This window comes from Oncorhynchus clarkii, chromosome 25, assembly GCF_045791955.1.
Source record: "Oncorhynchus clarkii lewisi isolate Uvic-CL-2024 chromosome 25, UVic_Ocla_1.0, whole genome shotgun sequence".
NCBI classification, from domain to species: Eukaryota; Metazoa; Chordata; class Actinopteri; order Salmoniformes; family Salmonidae; genus Oncorhynchus; species Oncorhynchus clarkii.
This window is the reverse complement of record NC_092171.1, coordinates 38,842,971-38,852,929: the sequence shown is the minus strand read 5'-3', so window position 1 is coordinate 38,852,929 and position 9,959 is coordinate 38,842,971.

Sequence of the window (9,959 nt, the reverse complement as noted above, 5' to 3'; positions counted from 1 at the left end):
ACTTAAAATATTTTGTCTTGACCATTCACCCTCTGAATGGCACACATCCACAATCCATGTCTCAATTGTCGAGGTTTAAAAAATATATATTCTTTAAGCTGTCTCCCCTTCATATACACTGATTGAAGTGGATTTAAGTGACATCCATAAGAGATCATAGGCTTTCACCTGGTCAGTCTGTCATGGAAAGAGCATATGTTCTTAATGTTTTGTACAGTGAGTATATAAATGCACACAAATATTAACAAACACATCCTACCTGTCCTCTCACAATGTGAGCAGTGTCTGGTGGACTCAGTACCAGGGATTGTCTGTCCACACAACAGAAACTTACCAGAAATACAATAATCACACATGAAATGTTAATAGTTTGTTACATGTCCAGCGTATGTCCATGTGTGTGGTAACCTGCAGAGCCCAGCCACTGCTGAGGGGTGTATTGTCTTGTATTGAGGGGTGTATTGTCCCTGGTTGTCACACAGCAGGGTGAAGTCTCCAATCAAGTTAAGCCCCCGCAACATCTCTAGCAATCTCACAGGGGGTCTGGCGTCACTCCATGCACACAGGTAACTGTACTTACTGTACATAACATTCATTGCTGGACGTACATTCTGGAAGCTTTGGGCTGCGCCATCCTATTCCTTATATAGTGCACTACGTTACAGCAGTGCCCTATGGGCCCTGGTCAAAAGTAGGGCACTATGTAGGGAATAGGCTGACATTATAGATGCGACCTAGGTCTCCCTCAAAAAAGTGATACAAAGGATTTCCTCTGTAAATAAATACAAATTGTGGTTATAATTTAACTTAAAATGATCTCGGAATACAATGGAATGTATTTTACCTGTCAGTGTTCCGAGCAGAACAACAGCGGGGAGAAGCAGTGATAGGGTCATGGTGTCCATGGTAACAGTCTCCTGGCAACAACAAAGGGGAACAATGCATCTAAAGGATATACACTAGTCAGTAGATCACCGAAACAGAGGTTGAAGGTGCTCTTTGGTTCAGGTGTTATTGGACAATGTTACGCACGCCTCTTGGGAGGGGGGGGAACGCAACAACCTGCTACACTCAACTCCTCGTGGAGTGAAAGAGGTATGTGACTGTAGGTGCGGGTAAGGATGACAGAGGCAGAGAATATTACCGTTAACATGGAATTTATTCTTCCTTCACACGGTAATTTGGGGAAAAGGGGCTAGACAGAACAAAAGTAAAGAAAGTAAAAGTTAGAGCCCCCTCTCCTACCTTATTCTTAATGCCACCTGGCACGCTAACCAAAATACAGGGGGTGATCCACTCAGGTCTTACCAAGTGTGCATAGACAGTACATACGACAGGTGCATGCTCACAGGCCTCTTGCCTAAACACTCCCAAGGTGCCTTCCCCCCCTGGGAACAAAAACAGAATAATTACTAACTTAAAGTGAACAACTTCAATAATGGCATACACATACCTCAGCAGGACCGGCTACAAAATCCTTTACAAAACCTGTCTCTGAGCAACAACCAACACAGGACATAAAAAAAAAAAAAGCTCTCTCTCCTAACAAAGGAACACTGGCTTTTCAAGCTGCAGGAGTCGGTAATTACAGACAGCTGTATCCCCTGACGAGAGGGCGGGGTCAGAGCCCCAATCGTCGATGGGGCCGACCAATCAGCTGCTTCAAATACAGGAAGCCATTTCCTGAAACATACACATACAAACACATACAAACTCAAAACAGAAACTGGGGACCGTAACAGACAACAAGGAAAGAGGGAAAGAGATCAATTTGACCTCACTTGGATTTCCTGGTTAAATATTAAAACACAGTTTCAAGTTTTAATGTTACTGTTTTAAGTACAGTGAAATGCCTTTCTTGCAATCTCCAAACTTAACAATGCAGTAATCAATATTAATGTTGACCCTAAAAATAACAGAACAAACAGAACAAAAACAAGAAATGTCCTATCCTGTCCTATGAAACATCACAATAAAGACCCAGACTTTATCCTGTCCTATGAAACATCACAATAAAGACCCAGACTTTATCCTGTCCTATGAAACATCACAATAAAGACCCAGACTTTATCCTGTCCTATGAAACATCACGATAAAGACCCACACTTTATCCTGTCCTATGAAACATCACAATAAAGACCCACACTTTATCCTGTCCTATGAAACATGTTCAGTTGCTGCCCTCTTAAACCTGATAGATGCTCTGCTCTAATGCTACACATTGTGTATATCTTTCTTTTTTTTTTGTACCATTTTCCTATTGAGGGGATACCTGCTCAAGTTGTTCTTTCCAGGTTGTGATTAAATGCTCTACCGGCATGGTTTCCAAGTGTTCTATATTTGTCACCATGTTAACAGGCATTTAATAAATCTACAACCTTTTTGAGTTTTGTCTATTTTCTAAAGGTGCATATAATTATAGTAGACTATATTTTGTGTTATTCTTACTTAATCTGTACGTACTAGGGCAACATAACATAAGTAGTTATCTTTATAATGTTTTACAGACATCTACCATGATTTAGGAGGTATTTAATGGCGTTCTACAACTCGATAAAATACTTCGCAATGACCCAGTGTCACAAATGATAGCTTCTATTGATTATGCAGTTTACCCTGGGATGGCCTTGGATGTAATCTGGCTGGGCACATTGGTAAACTACCGTTAGCTAGCCATGCTGCCTCGTGCTAGCTGTGTTAAACCCAGCTATACATTTGTTTCATTACTTGTAGCTAGCATGTTTTATCTATCAGAGATCATCGCTTTGGTGATTGATCCGATGGGTAGTCATGGATACAGCACACTTACACAGCCAACGACGTGTGCCTCACCATGCCATAATTACTTCAAATGCATCTTCTCATTATTTGTTACATACCGTTCAACGTCTGTTGGAAACTGGAACAAGGATTTTCCTCCCTTCCATTTTACAGGTATTTATTGATGTCATATGTTTCTTATCGTGAAAAAAAAGTTGATTCACAGACGGAGAACTAGTAGTGGGAAAACTTGCAAAGAAATCGATTTCTAGCTATTTAAGCCAAGTACGTTTTTATTTTTATTTTTTGTGAATTAGCTAGCCAGATTGGTACAGCCAAGAAGAGAATGAAGACCATTTGTGCCTTCCTGAATAAGCATAACGTTCATTAGGAGAACGCCCACTATCTAGTGCTCTCGTCCTAAACAAAATCATCTCTAGAAACAATTAGGTAAGTCACGTCTACCAAACTTAGTACACTCTGTTATAAATTTTAGTTTTGGAAACAGAAAATTGTATGGAGATCAAATGTTTCCTTTATGAGAAAATTAGCATAGCATATCGGCCAAAACCCATCTAGCTCAATCTTCTCCCACTGCCTTTCACTGGGAGGTAGCCTGGCGGTTTGGCCAGTAACCGAAAGGTCGCTGGTTCGAATCCCCGAGCCGACTAGGTGAAGAATCTATCGACGTGCCCTTGATCAAGGCATTTAACTGTAATTGCTGCTATAAGTCACTGTGGATAAGAGTGTCTACTAAAATGTAAATATTTAACTTTTCCTTTTTTCTTATTTTATTGAGTTGCACCAATCCCCAACTAAAGGGTTGAATATTCATTCCCAGCAAAGTTATTATGATAAACAGTTTTATATGTTAGCAGTTGTTTTTTTAAATAATATTATATACAGTATTATTATTATTAATTAATTTATGTATTATTAACGTGCTCTATTATTGAGTAGAGAAAGATGCAATAACATCGACACATTTCAATTTACAACAGCAAGACGCATTGCACCATAACACATTAGCTCGCATTAATCTTCAGTACTGTCCCTAGATAGACAGTAACAGGATAAGAACATCCAGAAAAGAAACACAAAAAATAAAGAAAAACGAACTACATACACACATACATACATATACCAGTCAAAGGTTTGGACACACCTACTCATTCAATGGTTTGTCTTTATTTTGACTATTTTCTACAGAATAATAGTGAAGACATCAAAACTATGAGATAACACATATGGAATCATGTAGTAAACAAAAAAGTGTTAAACAAAACAATATATATTTTATGTTTGAGATCCTTCAAAATAGCCACCCTTTGCCATGATGACAGCTTTGCACACTCTTGGCATTCTCTCAACCAGCTTCATGAGGCAATCACCTGGAATGCTTTTCAATTAACAGGTGTGGAATTTCTTTCCTTCTTCATGCATTTGAGCCAATCAGCTGTGCTGTGACAAGGTATGGGTGGAATACAGAAGATAGTCCTATTTGGTAAAATACCAAGTCCATATTACTGCAAGAACAGCTCAAATAAACAAAGAGAAATGACAGTCCATCATGACTTTAGACATGAAGGTCAGTCGATGAGGAAAATTAAAATAACTTTGAAAGTTTCTTCAACTGCAGTCGCAAAAACCATCAAGCACAATGATGAAACTGTCTCTCATGAGAACTGCCACAGGAAAGGAAGACCCAGAGTTACCTCTGCTGCAGAGGATACGTTCATTAGAGTTAACTGCACCTCTGATTGCAGCCCAAATAAAAGCTTCACAGAGTAACAGGCACATCTCAACATCAACTGTTCAGAGGAGACTGCGTGAATCAGGCCTTATTGGTCAAATTGCTGCAATGAAACCACTACTAATGGACACCAACGTACATGGTCCAAGAAACACAAGCAATTTTATTTTTATTTTTATTTCACCTTTATTTAACTTCTTACGGCTAGCGGAAGCCCTCGACAGCATTCCGCTGAAAAGTCAGAGCGTGAAATTCATTTTTTTTTTTAAATATGTAACTTTCATACATTCACAAGTGCAATACACCAAATTAAAGATAAACTTCTTGTCCGATTTCAAAAAGGCTTTACAGCGAAAGCACACCATATGATTATGTTAGGTCAGAGCCAAGTCACAAAAACACACACAGCTATTTTCCAGCCAAAGAGATGAGTCACAAAAAGCAGAAATAGAGATAAAATTAATCACTAACCTTTGATGATCTTCATCAGATGGCACTCATAGGACTTCATGTTACACAATACATGTATGTTTTGTTTGATAAAGTTCATATTTATATCCAAAAATCTCAGTTTACATTGGCGCTTTATGGTCAGTGATGTTGTGCCTTGAAAACATCCGGCGAATTTTCAGAGAGCCACATCAATTTACAGAAACACGGATAATAAACTTTGATAAAAGATACAACTATTATGCACAGAATTATAGATATACTTCTCCTTAATGCAACCGCTGTGTCAGATTTCAAAAAAGCTTTACGGAAAAAGCAAACCATGCAATAATCTGAGTACGGCGCTCAGACACAAAAACAAGCCATGCAGATACCCGCCATGTTGTGGAGTCAGTAAAAGTCAGAAATAGCGTTATAAATATTCACTTACCTTTGATGATCTTCATCAGAATGCACTCCCAGGAATCCCAGTTCCACAATAAATGTTTGTTTTGTTCGATAAAGTCCATAATTTATGTCCAAATACCTCCTTTTGTTAGCGCGTTTGGTAATCAAATCCAAACTCACGAGGCGCGGGCAAGTCCAGGCGAAAGTTCAGATGAAAAGTTCAAAAAGTTATATTACAGTTCGTAGAAACATGTCAAACGATGTATAGAATCAATCTTTAGGATTTTTTTAACATAAATCTTCAATAATGTTCCAACCCAAGAATTCCTTTGCCTTTAGAATTGCATCGGAACGCAGGTCGCTCTCACGTGTGCGCGCAGGATCAGCTCATGGCACTCTGGCAGGCCTCTGGTTGAATCAGCTCTCATTCGCCCCCACTTCACAGTAGAAGCCTCAAACAACATTCTAAAGACTGTTGACATCTAGTGGAAGCCTTAGGAAGTGTGATATGAACCCCATAGACACTGTATATTTGATTGGCAATGAGTTGAAAAACTACCAACCTCAGATTTCCCACTTTCTGGTAGGATTTTCTCAGGTTTTTGCCTGCCATATGAGTTCTGTTATACTCACAGACATCATTCAAACAGTTTTAGAAACTTTAGAGTGTTTTCTATCCAAAACTTCTGGGCCTGAGTAGCAGGAGGTTTACTCTGGGCACGCTTTTCATCCGAATGTGAAAATGCTGCCCCCTATCCCAAAGGTAGGCAAGTTGAGAACAAGTTCTCATTTACAACTGTGACCTGGCCACATATAACAACACAGAGTTACACATGGAAGAAAACAAACATACAGTCAATAATGCAGTAGAAAAATAAGTATATATATACAATGTGAGCAAATGAGGGGAGATAAGGGATCTAAAGGCAATAAATAGGCCTTGGTGGCGAAGTAAATACAATATAGCAATTAAAACACTGGAATGGTAGATTTGACAGTAGATGAGTGTGCAAAGTATAAATAATGGGGTGCAAAGGAGCAAAATAAATAAATAAATAAATACTGTAGGGGAAGAGGTAGTTGTTTGGGCTATTTATAGATGGGCTATGTACAGGTGCAGTGATCTGTGAGCTGCTCTGACAGCTGGTGCTTAAAGCTGGTGAGGGAGATAAGTGTTTCCAGTTTCAGAGATTTTTGTAGTTCGTTCCAGTCAATGGCAGCAGAGAACTGGAAGGAGAGGCGGCCAAAAGAGGAATTGGCTTTGGGGGTGACCAGTGAGATATACCTGCTGGAACGCGTGCTACGGGTGGGTGCTGCCATAGTGACCAGAGAGCTGAGATAAGGCGGGACTTTACCTAGCAGGGTCTTGTAGATGACCTGGAGCCAGTGGGTTTGGCGACGAGTTTGAAGCGAGGGCGAGCCAACGAGGGCCAGCAAACGAGAGCGTACAGGTCTCAGTGGTGGGTAGTATATGGGGCTTTGGTGACAAAAAAGATGGCATCGTGATAGACTGCATCCAATTTGTTGAGTAGGGTGTTGGAGGCTATTTTGTAAATGACATCGCCGAAGTCGAGGATCGGTAAGATGGTCAGTTTTACGAGGGTATTTTTGGCAGCATGAGTGAAGGATGCTTTGTTGTGAAATAGGAAGCCAATTCTAGATTTGACTTTGGATTGGAAATGTTTTATGTGAGTCTGGAAGAAGAGTTTACAGTCAGACACCTAGGTATTAGGTATGTAGTTCTAAGTCAGAACCATCCAGAGTAGTGATGCTGGACGGGCGGGCAGGTGAAAAATTAAAATTAGACCGGTGGAAATCTTTCCTACGATTTTTGGTTCCAACCTCTGTGTCTTTGTGAGACGCAGACTAGGAGAACGGATAATCTCTGCATGTGTGGTTTCCACCGTAAAGCATGGAGGAGGGGGTGTGATGATGCTTTGCTGGTGACACTGTGATTTATTTAGAATTCAAGGCACACTGAACCAGCATGGCTACCACAGCATTCTGCAGCAATACACCATCTCATCTGGTTTGCGCTTAGTGGGACTATAATTTAATTTGGATTTTATTTAACTAGGCAAGTTCTCATTTTCAATGATGGCCTAGGGACAGTGGTTAACTGCCTTGTTCAGGGGCAGAACGACAGATTTGTACCTTGTCAGCTTGGGGATTCGATCTTGCGGTTACTAGTCCTACGCTCTAACCACTAGGCTACGCTGCCGCCCCATTGCCCTGTTTTTCAAAAGGACAAAGACCCAACACACCTCCAGGCTGTGTAAGGGCTATTTGACCAAGAAGGAGAGTGATGGAGTGCTGCATCAGATGACCTGGCTTCCAGAATCACCTGACCTCAACACAATTGAGATGGTTTGGAATGAGTTGGACAGCAGAGTGAAGATAAAGCAGCTAACAAGTGCTCAGCATATATGGGAACTCCTTCAAGGCGGTTGGAAAAGCATTCCTCATGAAGCTGGTTGAGAGAATGCCAAGAGTGTGCAAAGCTGTCATCAAGGAGAAGGGTGGATACTTTGAAGAATACAAAATAGATTTAGATTTATTTTGGTTACTACATGATTCCGTATGTGTCCGAACATTTGACTGGTACTGTATGTACCTCAGAGTACTTTTGTGAACTGACATGGGCCTTGTTTTTACCCTGCCTCTCAGAAGAGATCAGATGAAGAATAAAGAGAGAGGGAGCGGGAGAGAGGGAAGGAGAATGATGGAGAGAGGGAGAATGAGGGAGAGGGAGAATGAGGGAGAGCAAGAGTGAGAGATAGAGACCGAGAGCGAGAGAGAGATAGGGGGGAGAGAGAGAGAGAGAGAGGGAGAGAGAGAGAATGAGGGAAAGAGAGAGAGGGAGAGGGAGAGAGAGAGAGAGGGAGGGAGAGAGAGAGGGAGAGAGAGGGGGGAGGGAGAGAGAGAGAGAGAGGGAGAATGAGGGAGAGAGAGAGAGAAAGGGAGAGAGAGAGAGAGAGGGTGGGAGAGAGAGAGAGGGAGAGAGAGGGAGGGAGAATGAGGGAGAGAGAGGGAGGGAGAATGAGGGAGGGAAAGAGAGAGAGGGAGAGAGAGAGAGAATGGGAGAGAGGGGGAGGGAGAATGAGGGAGAGAGAGAGAGAGAATGGGAGAGAGGGGGAGGGAGAATGAGGGAATGAGAGCAATGGAGAGAGAGAGAGAGAGAGAGAGAGGGGGAGAGGGAGAGAGGTGATGCTGACAGGGGTTGTGAAGAGTTCATCACAGACATTTTTTGTGAAATTGTCTTCTTTGAGAGAATAATATGTTTTATTTCTTTTCCTGAGGAAAGACTATGCAGAGCTGACTTCCTTCCTGGGTTCTGCCGCATTGATCCACCTCATAAAGCCTCTTCTAAAGCTACGCTCCACGCAGCTCACATTCTGATTAATCCTTTCAACTGATTCTCCTTAATTTTTTAAGTGGTGAAATTACCCTGGCTAGAGTATGAAACGGGCTTTATTTTTGAAAGGGAAGATGGTTGCGGAGGCTTGTGAGCCTTCTGAGGTGAATGCAGTGTGTGAGAGTCTAGCAGCGGAGGGCTAGCACTTAAAGGGCTAACGTGAATAAACAGCCAAGTAGCCGGTAAACAGCCATGGACACCTCTCTCCACTACTATCTATAGTAGTTAAATGGACACCTCTCTCCACTACTATCTATGGTGGTTAAATGGACACCTCTCTCCACTACTATCTATAGTGGTTAAATGGACAGCTCTCTCCACTACTATCTATAGTGGTTAAATGGATACTCCTCTCCACTACTATCTATAGTGGTTAAATGGACACCTCTCTCCACTAATCTCTATAGTAGTTAAATGGACACCTCTCTCCACTACTATCTATAGTGGTTAAATGGACACCTCTCTCCACTACTATCTATAGTGGTTAAATGGACACCCCTTTCCACTACTATCTATAGTGGTTAAATGGATACTCCTCTCCACTACTATCTATAGTGGTTAAATGGACATCCCTCTCCACTACTATCTATAGTGGTTAAATGGACACCTCTCTCCATTATTATCTATAGTGGTTAAATGGACACCTCTCTCCACGCCGCAGTGTAAACACTTTAGATCCGCCACTCCAGATACCTGTCCTACACGACCTCTGACCCCTATTAGCTGTGCTTCCTCTACGCTACTCTCAAGCCCTCTCTCTCCAATTCACACATCTGGAAACTCCTATTCCTTCTATTTCTCGCACTGTCACAGTGGCTCAGTCATTCAAATGTCTACCATCATTTCTCTATTTCTCTCCACCTCATCCTCTCGTTCTCTTTATCAATCAATCTCTCTCAATTCAACTCAATTTCAATTTAATGACTTTGTTGGTATGGGAAACATATGTTAACATTGCCAATGCAAGTGAACTAGATAAACAAAAGTGAAATAAACTATAAAAATTAACAGTAAACATTACACACAAAAAATAAAGACATTGCAAATATCAAATTATGTGCAAATAGTTAAAGTACAAAAGGGAAAATAAATAAATATAATTATGGGTTGTATTTACAATGGTGTTTGTTCTTCACTGGTTGCCCATTTCTTGTGGCAACAGGTCACACATCTTGCTGCTGTGACGGCACTCTG